General features: G+C 45.7%; 1 long non-coding RNA gene across 1 annotated transcript in view; it reads right to left on the bottom strand.

Moving 5' to 3' along the window:
* Positions 1-779, bottom strand: part of LOC143099807 (uncharacterized) — a 994-nt gene extending 215 nt beyond the window's left edge. The window contains exon 1 of the long non-coding RNA XR_012981770.1: positions 693-779. This is a non-coding gene — a long non-coding RNA (uncharacterized LOC143099807). The remainder of the gene's footprint in view (positions 1-692) is intronic.
* Positions 780-19,179: the final 18,400 nt, after the last annotated feature.

Genomic DNA, 19,179 nt, shown 5'->3' with positions numbered 1-19,179 from the left:
AGAATAATCATTTATATATATACTGTATGTTTTTTGAGTTTACTGTCAAAATGCCAGGCTGAAGATGATGTTGGCATAACTCAGTTTCGCAAGGTAGCAGCTATATTTAACGTTAGCCAGCTGGGTGAGCTCATTGATGATGTTTGCTTGCAGCAACAGCCATTCGCGCTGTTCGTCCGAACAACGGTTAATGATAGTCAGATGTGACTTAAAGTTAACTTATATCAATATTGCTAAAGTTCGCCTATTAAACTCACAAAACCGTACATGATTACGAGGAGTTAACGTTACATAAGTCAGCTAAACCTCCACGTTAACGTTAACCAGCAACACATCATCTTCAGCCTAACATTGTGACAGTAACATACTAGGCCTAGCACTACTAGTGAATGTTTTATATAAATGATATGAATATAATAAACTGTAACTTACTGAGAACTAAGGTAGGCCTAATATAAATGAGACTACCATAACGTTAACGTAACATAAAACATTAACGTTAATGCCACCGTCACAGCAACAGCAACTAAGTTATGATAGCTAGCCTAACGTTAGCTGCTAGTTGATCCAACAAGCATGGATGAGTTGTAAGTTAGACAGTACAACGTACATAGACTGTACACATGCCCGAATTTAATGTAGTACAATTTCACAATGAAACATTAACGTTACATAAATAATTGCTTGCTTACCATTAAGGTGGAGCTGCGAACTTGTCAGAGTGCTGAACACCGTTGGTCTGACTGACTGAACTGTTGCTCAAAAATGATCTCCCGCCGGACAGTTCAAACGTCGTCGCGCGGTGCACGTTTCAATCACCACGTCAAGATTTCCCAGTAAACCATAAATCCATGACTTTTCAATATCTTTTCAAAATGATGATTTGGATGGAAAATCAACATAATATCAATGTCACCTTGCTATCTGGGAGCTTAACTTTGTATTTATGTGCAAAAAGAAAACAGAAAACCCCAACTGATTTTCCGCCATGTTTTTTCAAAATTTTCAAAAAGCTGACAAGTGAGGGAGGAGTCAGATTTATTACTGTGTTATGATTCGCAGCAAGTTTTTATTACTGTAGTTTGACTATTTTTGACCATAATTCATAGCGAAACCACAGCAACATACTATATTCACAAATACAGTACACATTTTCCCCAAAAACAGCAGTGATGCTGTGAAAATCACAGAATCTTGTTACAGTGCACTATACTGAAACCTTTCACACGCACGAGTGAAACGCTCTCATATACACAACTGAAACGCTTTCATACACACATGTGAAACGCTTTCATACACACATGTGAAACCTCTCACACACTATACTGAAACCTCTCACACACCATACTGAAACCTCTCACACACTATACTGAAACCTCTCACACACTATACTGAAACCTCTCACATGCACGAGTGAAACGCTCTCATATACACAACTGAAACGCTTTCATACACACATGTGAAACCTCTCACACACACATGTGAAACCTCTCATACACTATACTGAAACCTCTCACACACCATACTGAAACCTCTCACACACTATACTGAAACCTCTCACACACTATACTGAAACCTCTCACATGCACGAGTGAAACACTCTCATATACACAACTGAAATGCTTTCATACACACATGTGAAACCTCTCACACACTATACTGAAACCTCTCGCACACTATACTGAAACCTCTCACACACACGAGTGAAACGCTCTCATATACACAACTGAAATGCTTTCATACACACATGTGAAACCTCTCACACACTATACTGAAACCTCTCACACACTAATATGAACATTTTCATATTTTCATGATTTCATATATGTGTGTGAGAGGATTTCATATGTGTGTGTGTGAGCATTTCATATGTGTGTGTGAGAGCGTTTCATATGTGTGTGTGAGAGCGTTTCATATGTGTGTGTGAGAGCAATCTCACTTGAACAGGAAGGTGTTGTCGTCAAACAGGAAGAGCGTCATTGCGCGCATCCAATAAGTTGAGCACATTTCGTGGGAAAGGGTCTACTGTGTCGCTATCATTGAATGGCTGACCATGTCAAATCAAACTTCAAGCAACAACCTTACTGAAGCAGCTGCCTTATTAAGCACTATATTGTCTTCAGCAGACACTATAAGAAGTGTAACAAGACCTCTAACAACTCAACAAGCAGTTCATAGACTTCGGAGGCATTCTGAAAGTGGGTGGGACATTTCAGCGGGGGGTATGGGGCTCCTCCGCCAGAAACATTTTTTTGGACTATATGCAATTTCCTGAATTCTGGTACATTTTAACAGGTTATTTAGATACTTCTATATAACAAAATAAAGCTATTAACTCAATGACTAATTCGGAACCAGCTTTATTAACCTCATGATATAGTTAACCATGCAGTTGCAATATCTGTTAAATTAAGTTATTTGCTTTGAATGCAACCCCGGATTGGCTATCGGGAGCCTCAACACATATGAAATCATGGTTTTCACCATGTGTGTATGAAAGCATTTCAGTTGTGTATATGAGAGTGTTTCACTCGTGCGTGTGAGAGGTTTCAGTATAGTGTGTGAGAGGTTTCAATATAGTGTGTGAGAGGTAATTCTGAATAATGTCCCCTCATATGTGTGTGTGTGTGCGTGCATGCGTGCGTGTGTGTGCGTGTGCGTGTGTGTGCGTGTGTGTGTGTGTGCGTGTGTGTGTGTGTGTGCGTGCATGCGTGCGTGTGTGTGTGTGTGTGTGTGTGTGTGTGTGTCTATGATATGTACTGTACATGCCTGATGCCTGATTCAAGAAAGGGAGAATTCAGAAGATGTCTTTGATAGCATGTAATGATCTCATATCACCTAAGTACAAACAACGATACACACAGATGCATAGATACACGCAACACATACACATATGTGCACACGCACACACACACACAAACACACACACACACACACAATGGGCCTGGTATGTGCTATGTGGGCACCATGCATGAAATGGGCCTGGTATGTGCTATGTGGGCACCATGCATGAAATGGGCCTGGTATGTGCTATGTGGGCACCATGCATGAAATGGGCCTGGTATGTGCTATGTGGGCCCATTCTACCCAGAGCGTCCTGCTGCGCCAGCGCAGCTTCCCATTGGTCCGTGACTCTGACAGACAGGGCAGAAAATTGCAGAGCATCCGAAAGGTTACATCAGACGAACACCGACCTACGCTAACTTTTCATGCTTTTTGTGTGTGTTTGCGTGTGTGTGTGTGTGTGTCTCTCTCTTTTCACTTTTCCTCGCCGAGCTAATGTGGGATTCTCCGCGGTGGAGATGACGGGCGTCGGAGGACCACCTTCAGACCTGTTCCAGACGGGTCTCTCCTGCACGTCACGCTCCAGACAAATTTATATGACAGCGGGATTTAAAAGCCATTCTGTTTAATTTTTTAAGCAAGATCTGCCAAGTAGTTTAAGGGGGGAAGCTCTCTGTGACTTTAACATTAACCGTTTTCGGCAGGCAGGCTGTCGGACCAGGTAAGGGAGGCTGAGCTGAGAGTCTCTCTCTCTCTCTCTCTCTCTCTCACACATTCCCTGTCTCTCTCTCTCTCTCTCTCTCTCTCTTTCTGAAGGCCCCCACGAGGCGCAGACTTCCGCTGCAGTCAAGGGCAGAAGTGGAGCCCTATCAAAGGCAGCCACTCTGGATCACTAATGGGGGAATAATGAAACTTTGAAGATATTTGGTCAGAGCGCTGGGGATGGGCGCTGGACAGTGAGCTAAACCAGCACAAATCTACACTCAAGTTCTGCTTCTTTAGACCAGTAGTTCTCAACCTTTTTTCAGTGATGTACCCCCTGTGAAATATTCTTCAGCCAAGTACCCCCTAACCAGCGCAAAGCATTTTTAGTTGAGAAAAAAAAGACCTAAAACAGAGCACTGTGCCATCAGTGTCTAATTTATTAAACTTTGGAACTGATAAACACATACACATACAACTTATATTTTCCTGAAATATTTATTATTGTTTTTTAAGTATTTTTGCATGGATTCTATTTTTTAAATATATGTATATTTTAATCCTTAGTACCCTAAGCTGTTTTTAGGGCATTTTCACTACATTTATTCATAAGGATTTATTCTGGTCATTGTAAGTGCCACACACACATATTATATATTGTTTTGTTTTTTTCGGCAGAGTCTAGGCTATTCAGATCTGCCATCATTTCATGTATTAGTACTAGCATTGATTTTATTTTGATTTTTAAAGAATTAAAATATAAAAAGCATATTATAAAAAATCTTATATTTTGACATGTATATCACCACAGCAAGCTCATAGCTCTACATGCATTTAATGTGTGTGTAGGGCAGACTGTCCTGAATCTGGCAATATCATTGCCATGGTGGAGGGATTCTCTGGGGCTGAGCAATTTACAGACATATGTGGTGTGCGCCTTACAGAAATAAATGCCATTTTTTTTAATGTAATTAAAGATGACCTGTCTGCGCTCCATATCTGTAACACGAACTGATCTGACCTGACTTGACCCGAGTTTACGTGTTGGCCTGTGTGTGCCTGTCTGCACTCATGATTCTCTACAACTTTTTACTGCATTGCCATGAACAAAGTAAAGGCAAAAAAGGTGTTTCTTTGTCGAACAAATTGGGATTTAATGTGAGCCTTGAATTGGATGCCATGCAGGAATTTGCTAGGATCTCAAAACCAGATTATGAGCATTCTTTGCCATAAAGAAACACACAATAGCGTTGGATTATAAACATGCTTTGCCACAAAAACAGATAAAAACGTGAGGTAAGTCGAGCTATATGAAGTTATTATTTTTTCTGTCACTTCGTCTGTTTTATAACCCAGAAGGATGTACTTGGTATCAAATGATAGCTCTGTGTCTCCTCTTTCATCTGACATGCGTGGGTGTGCGTACCCCCATTTGAGAACCACTGAGCTAAACTACTAAACCAAGGCCATCTGTTTCCCACAGCAGCACCACACAAAGACTCAAGGTGACGGACACTTACTGAATTATGGGTATTATTCAGCATTGGGTCATGCTGTTGTGGCAGCTGAATCATTTTAGGCCTGTGGGTCATTCCGGTATTATTATGAGTTGTTGTTGCTGTTCGTCTTATTCTGATCCACATATCATGAATTACTCAGTGTCTCTTTTGAGTCATTCCAGTTACTATTTACAAAAAACTGCTGACACATCATGCTTTGGCAATACATTCCTAAAATTCTAAAAGTTTTCCAGCCTAAAAATACAACGAGGTCTTTCCACTGCAGTCAACCAACCAGCAATCGGATTTGTTTTCCTATAATACTCTCAGTATGCCATGCCATCAATGTTTTTTTTTTTGTCGACTCAACAGCTAGTAACCGCATGCATGGTTGACAGAGCCTTTCCCCCAGCCACATCCTTATAAGCCTTACACTGGCCCCATTGTTTGCTATGAAACTCTGTAATTGAGTGACTAGCACCGTTAATCCCCTACTTTGATGGCTGCTGAGATGAAAAGGACTCGACTGAACAAGGATCACTTTGTCTAATTATTACTGTAATGGTTTGTTGTCTCGTTAGAGAGAGATGAAACAGGATATGGGGAGGGAGGAAGTATAAATAGACAAAACAAAAGATCAATGACAAAACCAACAACAGCAACAAAAACAATGGCTCATGATATAATATGTCAGTGGAACAAAGATGAATTTCCTTCAGCGGAACAAAAGGGGTCTGTGATTTCAGTGTGTCAAATGAGGAAGCATATTATGTGGGTTCCGCCACACAGACACTCTGACAACTGCTTTTCAGGGAAACGGCCATCCAGGCCCAGGATCTGGCTGGCAGATCGGACCCTGATTCCCCAGGATCTGGCTGGCAGATCGGACCCTGATTCCCCAGGATCTGGCTGGCAGATCGGACCCTGATTCCCCAGGATCTGGCTGGCAGATTGGACCCTGATTCCCCAGGACCTGGCTGGCAGGTCGGACCGAACCAGACTGTGCGCGGTCTGCATTTCCCCTGCGTGGCAGCTTTAAGCTGCTTTATTTTTTATAGTCCTGCTCATAAACAAAAGACTTAAAAAGCCACTTTGGTTTTCTTTGCCTCAGCAGTGTCGAGTCTTACATTTATAACCGCGTGTTTTTATTTCCCCTAAGCACATTTCCCCCCCTTAACTTCTCTGACACTTTGAAGTGTAAAATGATATCATTTCGGAACACCATCGGGTTGGACGTCGGCGAGTTGTGTAAACACTCCTTCCACACTGAGTGCGGGACAGCGGGGGTAAAGCTGATTTTGCCCCTCGTGTGTTTCCATAGCAACAGGCTGCTGTTCTTGCCCCTCGTGTGTTTCCGTGAGGAAGCTGATCTCAGGCTGCTGTTCTTGGAGACATGCTGGGCTTCACTGCCCACTCTCCACACACCACACCTGACCAGTGAGCAGTCTTTCACCACACACACACACGCACGCACGCACACACACCTCTCCACACACCACACCTGACCAGTGAGCAGTCTTTCACCACACACACACACGCACACACGCACGCATGCATGCACGCACACACACACACCACACCTGACCAGTGAGCAGTCTTTCACCACACACACACACACACACACGCACGCACGCACGCACGCACGCACACACGCACACACACCTCTCCACACACCACACCTGACCAGTGAGCAGTCTTTCACCACACACACACACGCACACACGCACGCATGCACGCACGCACACACACACACCACACCTGACCAGTGAGCAGTCTTTCACCACACACACACACGCACGCACGCACGCACACACACCACACCTGACCAGTGAGCAGTCTTTCACCACACACACACACGCCACACCTGACCAGTGAGCAGTCTTTCACCACACACACACACGCACGCACGCACGCACTCACGCACGCACGCACGCACTCACCATACCTAACCAGTGAGCAGTCTTTCACCACACACACACACGCACGCACGCACGCATGCACGCACTCACACACACACACACACACACACACACACCACACCTGACCAGTGAGCAGTCTTTCACCACGCACACACGCATGCACGCACGCACTCACACACACACACACACACACCACACCTGACCAGTGAGCAGTCTTTCACCACACACACACACACACACACGCACGCACGCACGCACGCACACACACCACACCTGACCAGTGAGCAGTCTTTCACCACACACACACACGCACGCACGCACGCACTCACACACACACACACACACCACACCTGACCAGTGAGCAGTCTTTCACCACACACACACACGCACGCACGCACGCACGCACGCACTCACACACACACACACACACACCACACCTGACCAGTGAGCAGTCTTTCACCACACACACACACACACGCACGCACACACTCACACACACACACACCACACCTGACCAGTGAGCAGTCTTTCACCACACACACACACACACACGCACGCACGCACGCACGCACTCACACACACACCACACCTGACCAGTGAGCAGTCTTTCACCACACACACACACACACGCACGCACACACACACACACACACACACACACACACACACACCACACCTGACCAGTGAGCAGTCTTTCACCACACACACACACACACGCACGCACGCATGCACGCACGCACTCACACACACACACACACAAACACACAGCTGGCCTAACATTCACTGACAAAATTGCTGATGGTCAACACATACCAACAGGAATAGTATTTTGAAATACTAAATACTCAAATGTTTTATTAACACCAAACTGGCATATGGTCCGTCACACACACACACACACATTGCCAAACCCTCGTGTTGTCTTAGGGGGTTAAAAACGACCCGCCACTTTGTTCAACAGCTCCCTAAATAATCTTTTTTCAAATTCACATTTTCACACAAACACACACACACCACACCTGACCAGTGAGCAGTCTTTCACCACACACACACACACACGCACGCACGCACTCACACACACACACACCACACCTGACCAGTGAGCAGTCTTTCACCACACACACACACACACGCACGCACGCACTCACACACACACACACACACCACACCTGACCAGTGAGCAGTCTTTCACCACACACACACACACACGCACGCACGCACGCACTCACACACACACACACACCACACCTGACCAGTGAGCAGTCTTTCACCACACACACACACGCACGCACGCATGCACGCACGCACTCACACACACACACACACAAACACACAGCTGGCCTAACATTCACTGACAAAATTGCTGATGGTCAACACATACCAACAGGAATAGTATTTTGAAAAGGTGTCAAATGTTTTATTAACACCAAACTGGCATATGGTCCGTCACACACACACACACACATTGCCAAACCCTCGTGTTGTCTTAGGGGGTTAAAAACGACCCGCCACTTTGTTCAACAGCTCCCTAAATAATCTTTTTTCAAATTCACATTTTCACACAAACACACACACACCACACCCTTATAAAAGTCTTAATATAATGTTTCAAACGTGTCCTTACATGGCAGTGAAACTGAGACAATGGAGTATTATTTTCACCATAAGAGCCACGCTGCTACTGCCGCTGTGCTGGGTCTTTATAGCCCATCTCCACGTGCCTCGTCTGTGTCCAGTGTGAGGACCCAGTCCCACGCTGAGAGGGAGCCGAGCCAGCAGAGCAGGCCCAGGGTGGAGGCCTGAAAGTGGGGCACTGAGGGCTGAGGGGAGGGGGGCCTGGGGCTGGTGGTGTGAGGAAGGAGCAGGAGCAGAGTGTGTGTTTTACTGGGCTGAGGCACAGAGCCCATGCATTGTTTGCTTTAATAGGGGCTGCGCTTGCTTCTCAGGGGGTTGTGTGTGTGTGTGTGTGTGTTTGTGTGTGTGTTCTGACATGTGAGAAGGGTGCTAGACATTAAATATTTAACAGCGCGTAGACCATTTGCACTTCTCTGTGTGTGTGTGTGTGTGTGTGTGTGTGTGTGTGCATGTGTGTGTGTGTGTGTGAGTGTGAGTGTGTGTGTGTGTGTGTGTGTGTGTGAGAGAGGGAGTGTACCATATCAGTTTATGGTTTCATGCTGTGTCTGTGTATACTACTGCCTATGTCAGTTTATGTACATGTGTGTAGGAGCATCTTTTATATGCATGTGTTTGTGTGTGTGTGTCTCTCTGTGTGTGTGTGTGTGTGTGTGTGTGTGTGTGTGTGTGTGTGTGTGGTGTGTGTGATGTGTGTGTGTGTGTGTGTGTGTGTGTGATGTGTGTGTGTGGTGTGTGTGTGTGTGTGTGATGTGTGTGTGTGTGTGTGTGTGTGTGTGTGATGTGTGTGTGTGTCTGTGTGTGTCTCTCTGTGTGTGTGTGTGTGTGTGTGTGTGTGTGTGTGTGTGTGTGTGTGTGTGTGTGTGTCTCTCTGTGTGTGTGTGTGTGTGTGATGTGTGTGTGTGATGTGTGTGTGTGTGTGTGTGTGTCTGTGTGTGTGTGTGTGTGTCTCTCTGTGTGTGTGTGTGTGCGTGTGTGTGTGATGTGTGTGTGTGTCTGTGTGTGTGTGTGTCTCTCTCTGTGTGTGTGTGTGTGTGTGTGTGGTGTGTGTGTGTGTGATGTGTGTGTGTGTGTGTGTGGTGTGTGTGTGTGTGTGTGTGTGTGTGGTGTGTGTGTGTGTGTGTGGTGTGTGTGTGTGTGTGATGTGTGTGTGTGTGTGTGGTGTGTGTGTGTGTGTGATGTGTGTGTGGTGTGTGTGTGTGTGTGTGATGTGTGTGTGTGTGTGTGTGTGGTGTGTGTGTGTGTGTGTGTGTGTGATGTGTGTGTGTGTGTCGAGGTCCGCATATTTTGCAAAAAAATAAAATACAAAAAAATAAGAATAATTATCTCAGTTTGTCCCAGAGACAAATGAATCTCAAGGTTTTTGCAGGCCTTTGCTTCTGTGACATCTATAAGCTCTCTCTCTCTCTCTCTCTCTCTGACCTCTCACAAACCTCTCACAAACACACACACACAGACAAAGACACACACATACCCAGTCACAAATTCAGACCTGTGTCTATATATCAGCCATTCTGTTGGGTCTCTAAGCATATGGACCGATGCCCCTCTAGAGAGAACTAATTCATTGTGGGCCCTGAGTTCTATTCAAGGCTATTGGTGACTTGGGGTTCCATTCAAGGCCATTGGTGGCCTGTGGTTCTACTCAAAACCATTGGTGGCCTGCCTGGTGACTTAAATAAACACTAAAGGTCTGTGTGTGTGTGTGTGTGTGTGTGTGTGTGTGTGTGTGTATGTGTCTGTGTGTGTGACGTGTAATCTGTGTGTGTGTGCGTTTAAAGGTGTGTATTTGTGTGTTGCTGAATGTGTCTGTTTCTGTGAGAGGGTTTTTTGCATTTTTGTGTAATCACGGGTACATGTGTTTGTGTATGTGTGTGTAGGTATTTGTGTGTGTTTGATGTGTGTGTGTGTGTGTGTGTGTGTGTGTGTATGTGGGTGGCGGCTGAGTAAACCTTGACCGTGAGACATGTGTAGTCTTTATGTATCCAGTGCTGATAGCGCTGCTAAAGTGTACCTATTCCCCACAGGCCCCTCTACACTATCCCACCCCAGCCATGACCCGCGCTGGCAAGTGCACAGCCTTCACTTAATACACAGAGAGAGAGGGGGGGGGGGAGAGGAAGAGAGAGAGAGAGAGAGGGGGGGGAGAGAGGAAGAGAGAGAGAGAGGGGGGGGGAGAGAGGAATAGAGAGAGAGAGAGAGGGGGGGGGTGTTGGGGAGGAGGGGGGTTCGGGTCAGAAGTAGTGAAAATCTATCTGGTAGTGATCTATCATAACAATGAAATAAGCTGGGGTGAAAAAAATGAATCAACAAGTGCACAATGGATTGTGTTCTAAGCGCTTGTGTTCTAAGCCCTTGTGTTCTAAGCTGTTGCCATGACATATGGACTTCACATTATTTCCCATCACATTCACTCTTTCCTCTTTTCTCTCTGACTTTTTCCAATTGTAGTTCCCTCTGCTCGAAAAACCGCAAAACCATGACGCACAAAGGCACAATCCACTCCCCCCTCCACACACACACACACACACACAGACCATATGAACGTGCAGACAGACACACACACAAACACACACACACACACACATACACACAGACCATATGAACGTGCAGACAGACACACAAACACACACACACACACACACACACACACACACACACACACACACACACACACACACACACACACACACACACAGACCATATGAACGTGCAGACAGACACACACACAAACACACACACACACACACACATACACACACACACATACACACAGACCATATGAACGTGCAGACAGACACACACACAAACACACACACACACACACACACATACACACACACACACACACACACATACACACACACACACACACAGACCATATGAACGTGCAGACAGACACACACACAAACACACACACACACACACACACACACACACACACATACACACACACACACACACACACACATACACACACACACACACACACATACACACACACACACACACACACACACACACACACACACACATACACACACACACACACGTGCGCGCACACACTGACACAAAAGGCAGGCAGAGACACAATTGCACACACACAGTCCTCTCCACACATACACAGATGCACAAAATTGTATGCACATATTCTCCCACCAACACACTTATTCACACACACACACACACATGCACGCGCGCACACACACACACACATACACACACACACGCTGCACGCACACACACACACACACACACCACACACACACACACACACAAAAGGCTTCACCCAGAGGAGGAAGAGAAAGCGAGCCCATGACGACAGCACTGTTGCCTTGCGGGCCAAACTCATTCATTCTGGAAGTGGCCGTGCCGACATTCGCCTCTGAACACACACTCAGGGCGGTGTGACATACAAAGGCCTGCTGCAATTGTGGTGAGGTGGATGTGTGTGTGGTGTGTTTGTGTGTGTGTGTGGTGTGTGTGTGTGTGTGGGGAGAGTGCAGCGGCATTTCCATGACTTCCTACGACGCATCCGTGGCTCCGCTTTCCACAACTTCCTACGACGCATCCGTGGCTTTGAAGCCACTTCCTGACAGAGCTCTGGGCAGTTCCCCTCTCTCTCTTCCCAGAGTAATTTGGGAGGGTGTGTGTGTGTGTGTGTGTGTGTGTGTAATTTAGGAGGGTGTCCAGTTGATCTCTCTTTTTTCTTTTTCCCCCTCTCTCTCTTTTTCTCTAGCATACTCTTCTTGTTTTCTCGTATTTATCCCTTCCCCTGTTTTTTATTTTCTATTCATCACCCCTCTCTTTTCTACAAACAATAATTTAATTTCTACAAACAGTAACAAACACTAACATTTAACTGTGAATTGGCTAAACAGATTCAACTGACAATTTGCCAAGACATGTTTAGGCCTACGACATTTTTTGTTGCCTATTTACCTTTGAATTTGCCCATTTAATTCACTTAAATAAGACTGATTAATTTGTTGCCTAGTCTCTTTAGCTCTTAGTAACACTAAGGAACCATATAGAATGAGGTCACAAAATCAAGGCAATTAAAAATCTTACAGATGCAATACAAGTACCAGTTAGCTGGCTCAACTGACCCCAGTTCTGGTGGCTCATCTTACCCCACAACCACCATTTTGAAAGAAATTGTTTCTCACCTTCTTGATTTTGTTTAGCCCTCATCGTAGCTTAAAAGGGCACCAATTGAGGTGTAATGCATTTCAATGTTGTTCTATTCACATTTTCGCTAAATCACCCTAAATCTGGACAAGAATGACATCCACTTGGAGAGCAAAGAAATCATATTTTTACACATACATTTTTTTACCACATGTGTTGTACCTCTCCATATTGTAAAGAATGATTCCCTTTTCCTTAAAATGCTGTCCCATGATCAAATGTGTGTACGGTTTAAGGGGTGGCTCATCTTACCCTTATGCTCAACTGACTCCGTCCCCCCCTACCGTCTTTTCCCACATCCTCCCTCTCTTTATCTTTCTGTTTCTCCCTCTATCCTTCTCTCTCTCCCGCTCTTTCAAGTTCAAAATCAAACTATCTTTACTGACACCACACTGCACTCCCCCCCCCAAAAAAAAACACTACCACCGCCACCACCTCCACCTACACCATCATCATTTCTTTGTTTCTTAGGGTTGGACAGGAAACTCAGGCATGGTCACCACATATGGTGAAATCTGCTGTCCGCCTCCATGACACAGCTAAACCAATGCTACCTTAGTAAGCCTCTGCGGCTTCAGTTGCTTCACAGTCATCAACCATCATCGTCACCACGGCCCACGTCATTGTTACGGTATTATCGCAAACAGCTAGAGTCCAATCTTACATCAACAGCCTCAGTTCTCAGGAACCTCAGTTGGGAAACACCGGTTACATGCTGCTATTCCGACATGCCGCTACTTAGACATTGGCGTCTAATTGTCGAAGTGGCGGCATTGACATTAATTTTCAGGCGTCCCACTACTGCAACATTTTTTTTTTCATTGTCGGAGTAGCGGCACTTGACCTTTTTTCAAACGTCCTGCCATTCCGACACGAGGTCATTAACAGTGCCATAGCCAGGATTTTTCAACGGAGTGGACTTTTGCGAAGTAGGCCTAGGGTGGGCCTTTATTTTTTTTATTCCAATATGGGCAGTATAGCCTAGGCCTACAGTAATCGTCCCAACTTTAAAGAACACACAATTTCATCACAGCTCAGATGATTCATGGCAAAAAAACAATAAAAGGCTACATTGATAAATAGCAGGGGCATCGACAGGATTGGATTCTATAATAGCCTACGCACAAGAACTTTAACTGAATGAAACCGAAAGGTTAGTCGCGTCTTTAAGAGTGCGCCTCACACACACCAGCTCCGTTGAACATCAATGTTCAATACATATTTTTCGTGTTTAAGAGCTAAAACAAGTTGATTAGAGAGTCACATTTGAAATGTCGGGTAGTCTAAATTATAGCCTATAGCGCGTGCATCTCAGAGGAAGAGATTTTGGAGAGAGAGAGAAGATTTAACCTATGATGATTGTGATGATTATTTGTGTCTGGTGGTAATTAGACTTGAGTATAGATACCTATGAATTGTTTTGAATGAAAAAAGATAAGACAACAAATGAAATGTGACCCTGCAAGGCGAAACCAGTCGTTTTGGTAAAATTTACAAAATTAAGTTATTGTACTCACACGAACGGCCATAAACTAAACTTTCCAATAATACGCATATCGAGGGTATTACAAATAGTATTGGGTATTGGATAGTCGCCGACCCTCATTAGATGTGGATATTTGGAGGTTAGGATAGCCTTAAAGAAACAAGGTTATCGCAGTTGCTGTGAGACATACGGCCCTTCTCCAGTCTCTCTCAAAATCAAAACACACCCAATTCACGCTTGGACTTTTCGATTATGTTTCTAAATGTTGGGACTGATGGACACTGAACTCTGGGGGTTATTTGAACGTTCGTTGTGAAGTGGTTTACTGTAAAAGGAGCGTCGGATATCCCGCCTGTCTTTGCACAATTATAGGGCCATGATAATGCATAAATAAATATGCAGACATGTTATGTGCAATTCAACAACTGCACGCATGACATATACAAGATATATTCCTAGCCTACATTATTGTGTAGTAAATTGAGTTTATCCAACCTGCTGGCAAGCCAAAATGCGTTGCACATGGCTTTATCATTGTCCTCTAAAATGCAATATAAGCAACTTGAATATATCGCACACCCAGTTTGAACACCCCGATGGACACTGAACTCTGGGGGTTATTTGAACGTTCACTGAAGTGGTTTAGGCTACTGGAGCAAGAATTCTGCCCGTCTTTGCGCAATTGGCCATTGATTGACGGCCATTAATGAATTAATATAGGTGGCCTGCACGCACAGAGTTTGTTTGATGCATGGAGTTTCCGACCGTTTTCCCCTGAGAGCTTAGAGAATAAAATGAGGAGAGCTACCTGTGTTTTACATATAATGTGTAACATTTATTCACATGGCCAGTTCAAAATCACCTAAGGTTTTGACTGAAATGTGTGCCGATATCAATTATTGGGAAAAATTGTTTGGAGTGGATGGGTGGATTGTTGATGTAGCTGCAGGTGCAGATGACATGACTACAGCTCATCCATGCATCTAGGATGTTGGAATTTGATAGGATACAGGAACTGAGATAAATTGAAAATGAGGATTGGTAATGTCGGAAAAGCGGTACCAAGAGCAGGGGCATGTCTAAATAGAGGCATGTCGTAATAGAGGGTTGTCGTAATAACGGGATGTCGTAATAAAGAGTGAACCCCGGAAACACCGGATGGATGACATGATCATCTCAAATTATCTTGCCATTCACACGCTCATGTGGTTATGTTTTCAGTACGAGGCAGTGGGAGATGTGCTGTCGTAGGTGCTACTATATGTGACATTTGACATTGGCTTGAACTGGTCTTTTAGGAAGGGATGCATAAATATGGAATACTAGAGGGATATAAAAGAGGAACCCTGGGTTGTGGAACTCTATTGACCCCTAACCCTCAGCTGCGTGGGCTCTCTCTGAGCCTGGGAAATGTAGTAAATAAGATGGGCACAGCAAGAGAGCCTGGGAAATGTAGTAAATAAGATGGGCACAGCAAGAGAGCCTGGGAAATGTAGTAAATAAGATGGGCACAGCAAGAGAGAGGGAGAGAGGGAGTCTGGGAAATGTAGTAAATAAGATGGGCACAGCAAGAGAGAGGGAGGGAGAGAGAGAGAGAGGGAGAGAGAGAGAGAGAGAGAGCCTGGGAAATGTAGTAAATAAGATGGGCACAGCAAGAGAGAGGGAGAGAGAGAGAGAGGGAGAGAGAGAGCCTGGGAAATGAGTCTCTCACACACATATGCACACACACTGGGAGAAAAACACTCAAATCCACGGCACAAAGACAGGCGCATACAGAGAGAGAGAGAGAGAGAGGGAGAGAGAGAGGGAGAGAGAGAGAGGGGGGGGGGCAGTGCTAGCCTGACACATTGGGAAGTGTGCATGTGTTAGAGTGTCCAGGTGTGTGAGTTTTACTGCTGTTGCCAATGGAGCGTAACATGCGAGCAGCAGTGGGTCTCTCCCCCACGGACCGGCGCCGGGCGGCGGGTCACACGGACGCTGCGCTTTCCCAGAGCCCGCTGGAGGAGCTGTTAACCTGTCAGACAGCCACCAAACACTCGCTGCTCCGATCCCTGCCTGGCCAACAGGCCACAGGCCACTGATGGGGAGTGGACACACTGATACTGATACTGGGCCTGAGGAGGGGGCAGGACCTGGACACCAGAAGCCTGATACTTCATACTGTAGATATAGATCCAGCAGACAAAAAGTCAGATAGCCAGATAGAAAGACAGACAGTCAGACAGACAGAGAGTCAGTACAACAGGCTGAGAGACAGACAGATAGTGACTCAGTCAGACAGACAGGCAGGCAGGCAGACAGAAAGACAGTAAGACAGGTTTGGAGACAGACCGACAGTCACTCAGACAGACAGGCAGGCAGGCAGACAGAAAGACAGTAAGACAGGTTTGGAGACAGACCGACAGTCACTCAGACAGACAGGCAGGCAGACAGACAGGGAGGCAAAGGAGGCTAAAATATAGACGTACACAAACAAACTGATTGGTTGATAAAATGGTTGGTTGAATATTTGTTTGATTTATTGTTTTAAAAGACGGTTTGTCTGATCAATCTATTGATCGTTGGTAATAATTTGAATGCTTGAGGGAATTGATGATTGATTGATTGATTGATTGATCGATCGATTGGTTCAAAGGGGAGGCTTAATGAGCTTGCTGACTGATGAAAAGATGCAATAGATGTCTACAATTATTAGTCATAACGAAACCAGTCGGGAGACAAATCTGATTTCCTGCCACAGCTCTGCTGTGTGAGTCCCCTGAATCCCACAGTGCTGTTGAGCCTGCACTGCTGGGGAACGGAATTGTAATTATCCTCCCATTCAAAGGATCACTGCTGCGATCAGAGAAAGAGCAACAAGAAACCCCGTCTATGACACACACCACATGGTGCTACTAAAAAAGCAGAGAAGAGACACTCCTCTGAGAGGACTTAGTCACGACTCGAGACACACACACACACACACACATACACACACACACACACACCACACACACACACACACACACATACACACACACACATACACACACACACACACCTCTCTTGCTCCCTCTCTGACGGCAGCGTTAACGAGCACATGGTGTGACACGAGGGGTTGAGAAAGCTGGGCTGCAGCTGCTGTGACTTACAGTAGAGGAGATGAGGAGGAGAGGAGAGGAGGACGGATGGAAGGATGGAGAGAGAGAGGAAGGGGAGGGATGGAGAAAGAAGGATGGAGAGATGGAATAAACAAGGGAATGTTAAAAAGAGAGGGGAAGCTTTATGGAGATTGAAGAGAAGGAAGGGCTGCAATGAGAGAGAGAGAGAGAAGAGGGGAAGGGATGGGATGAAGAAAGGAGATATGGAGAGAGGAAGATGGGACGGAAGTGTGGAAGAGGAGGAGGAGAGGAGGATGAAAAGAAAGGAAGAAAGTAAAGGAGGGGGAAAAGAGCAGGATGAAGAGAGGTAGAGAGAGAGGCGGATAAAGGAGAAGTGTAAAGGAAGATAAGGATGGAGGTAGTGAGTGAGTAAGAACATGGGAATGACAGTACTGGGAGGAGTAGGGAGCGAGAGAAGGATGAAGAGAAAGAGAGAGATAGAGAGAGAGTTCAACATTCATGTCAATAAAGCTGAATTGAATTGAATTGAATTGAGTGACTAACACCGTTAGTCTCCGTTGTGTGTAAGTGTGTGTATGTTGGGGGAGGGGGTGGAGTGTGCGGCATGTGTGTGTGTGTGTGTGTGTGTGTGTGCTCTAATGTTCTATTATTTTTATTATTCTCCATAGTCCATTGTTATTATTATTACTATTAATTGCTAATTATTTTGATGTAACTACTGCTTTGGCAACATTGTAACACTTACAGTCATGCCAATAAAGCTCATTGAATTGAATTGAATTGAATTGAGAGAGAGAGATAGTAACAGCAGAGAGAGGGAGGGAAGGATGAAGAGAGAGAGAGAGATAGTAAGAAAAGAGGGAGGGAGGGAAGGATGACGAGAGAGAGAGAGAGATAGAGGGATGTGGAATAAAGTATGAATAGTGAGGGAGAAAAGGAGAGAGGGAGGGAGAACAGGAGAGAGGGAGGGAGGGAGAGAAGGAGGGAGGGAGGGAGGGAGAGAAGGAGAGAGGGAGGGAGTATGAAGATAGCAAGGGAGAGAAGGAGGGGCAGGCAGTGGCGGAGAAGGAGGAAAAGGAGGAGAGGGGGGTGTGATGATGCAGCCGTTGCCAGTCCCAGCTGCCAGGGTGTCAGGGAGTCAGAGGGGCTGTCAGGGGCACGAATGGGAGCCGGGGCAGAGTCAGAGGGGCAGGAGTGGGAGCAGTGAGCAGGAGATAATCAGCTTTATTAGCAGCACTAAGACCTATTTAACCACAGACTCAAGGGATCAGGTGCACCAGCTGTCCAGAGCCTGCATGCACACACACACACGCATACACACACACCAGCATGCATGCACACACACCAGCATGCATGCACACACACACACGCATACGCACACACACCAGCATGCATGCACACACACACACGCATACGCACACACACACACGCACACACACACACACCAGCATGCACGCACACACACACACACGCATATGCACACACACCAGCAAGCAGCATGCATGCACACACACACACACACACACATACACACGCATATGCACACACACCAGCATGCACCAGCATGCATGCACACACACACACACATATGCACACACACCAGCATGCATGCACACACACACACACACGCATATGCACACACACCAGCATGCATGCACACACACACACACACGCATATGCACACAAACCAGCAAGCAGCATGCATGCACACACACACACACGCATATGCACACACACCAGCATGCATGCACACACACACGCATGCACGCACGCACATACACACACACACACACCAGTAAGCATGCACACACAGAGGCATAGAATGCAAATAAACACAGACACACATACACACACACATATGCACA

This window comes from Alosa pseudoharengus, unplaced genomic scaffold (genome assembly GCF_046254945.1).
Source record: "Alosa pseudoharengus isolate Yale_2024_CS ecotype anadromous, Long Island Sound unplaced genomic scaffold, YU_APseudo_1.1 YU_APseudo_1.1_scf_3, whole genome shotgun sequence".
NCBI classification, from domain to species: domain Eukaryota; kingdom Metazoa; phylum Chordata; class Actinopteri; order Clupeiformes; family Clupeidae; genus Alosa; species Alosa pseudoharengus.
This window is presented reverse-complemented; position numbering and strand designations above follow the sequence as displayed.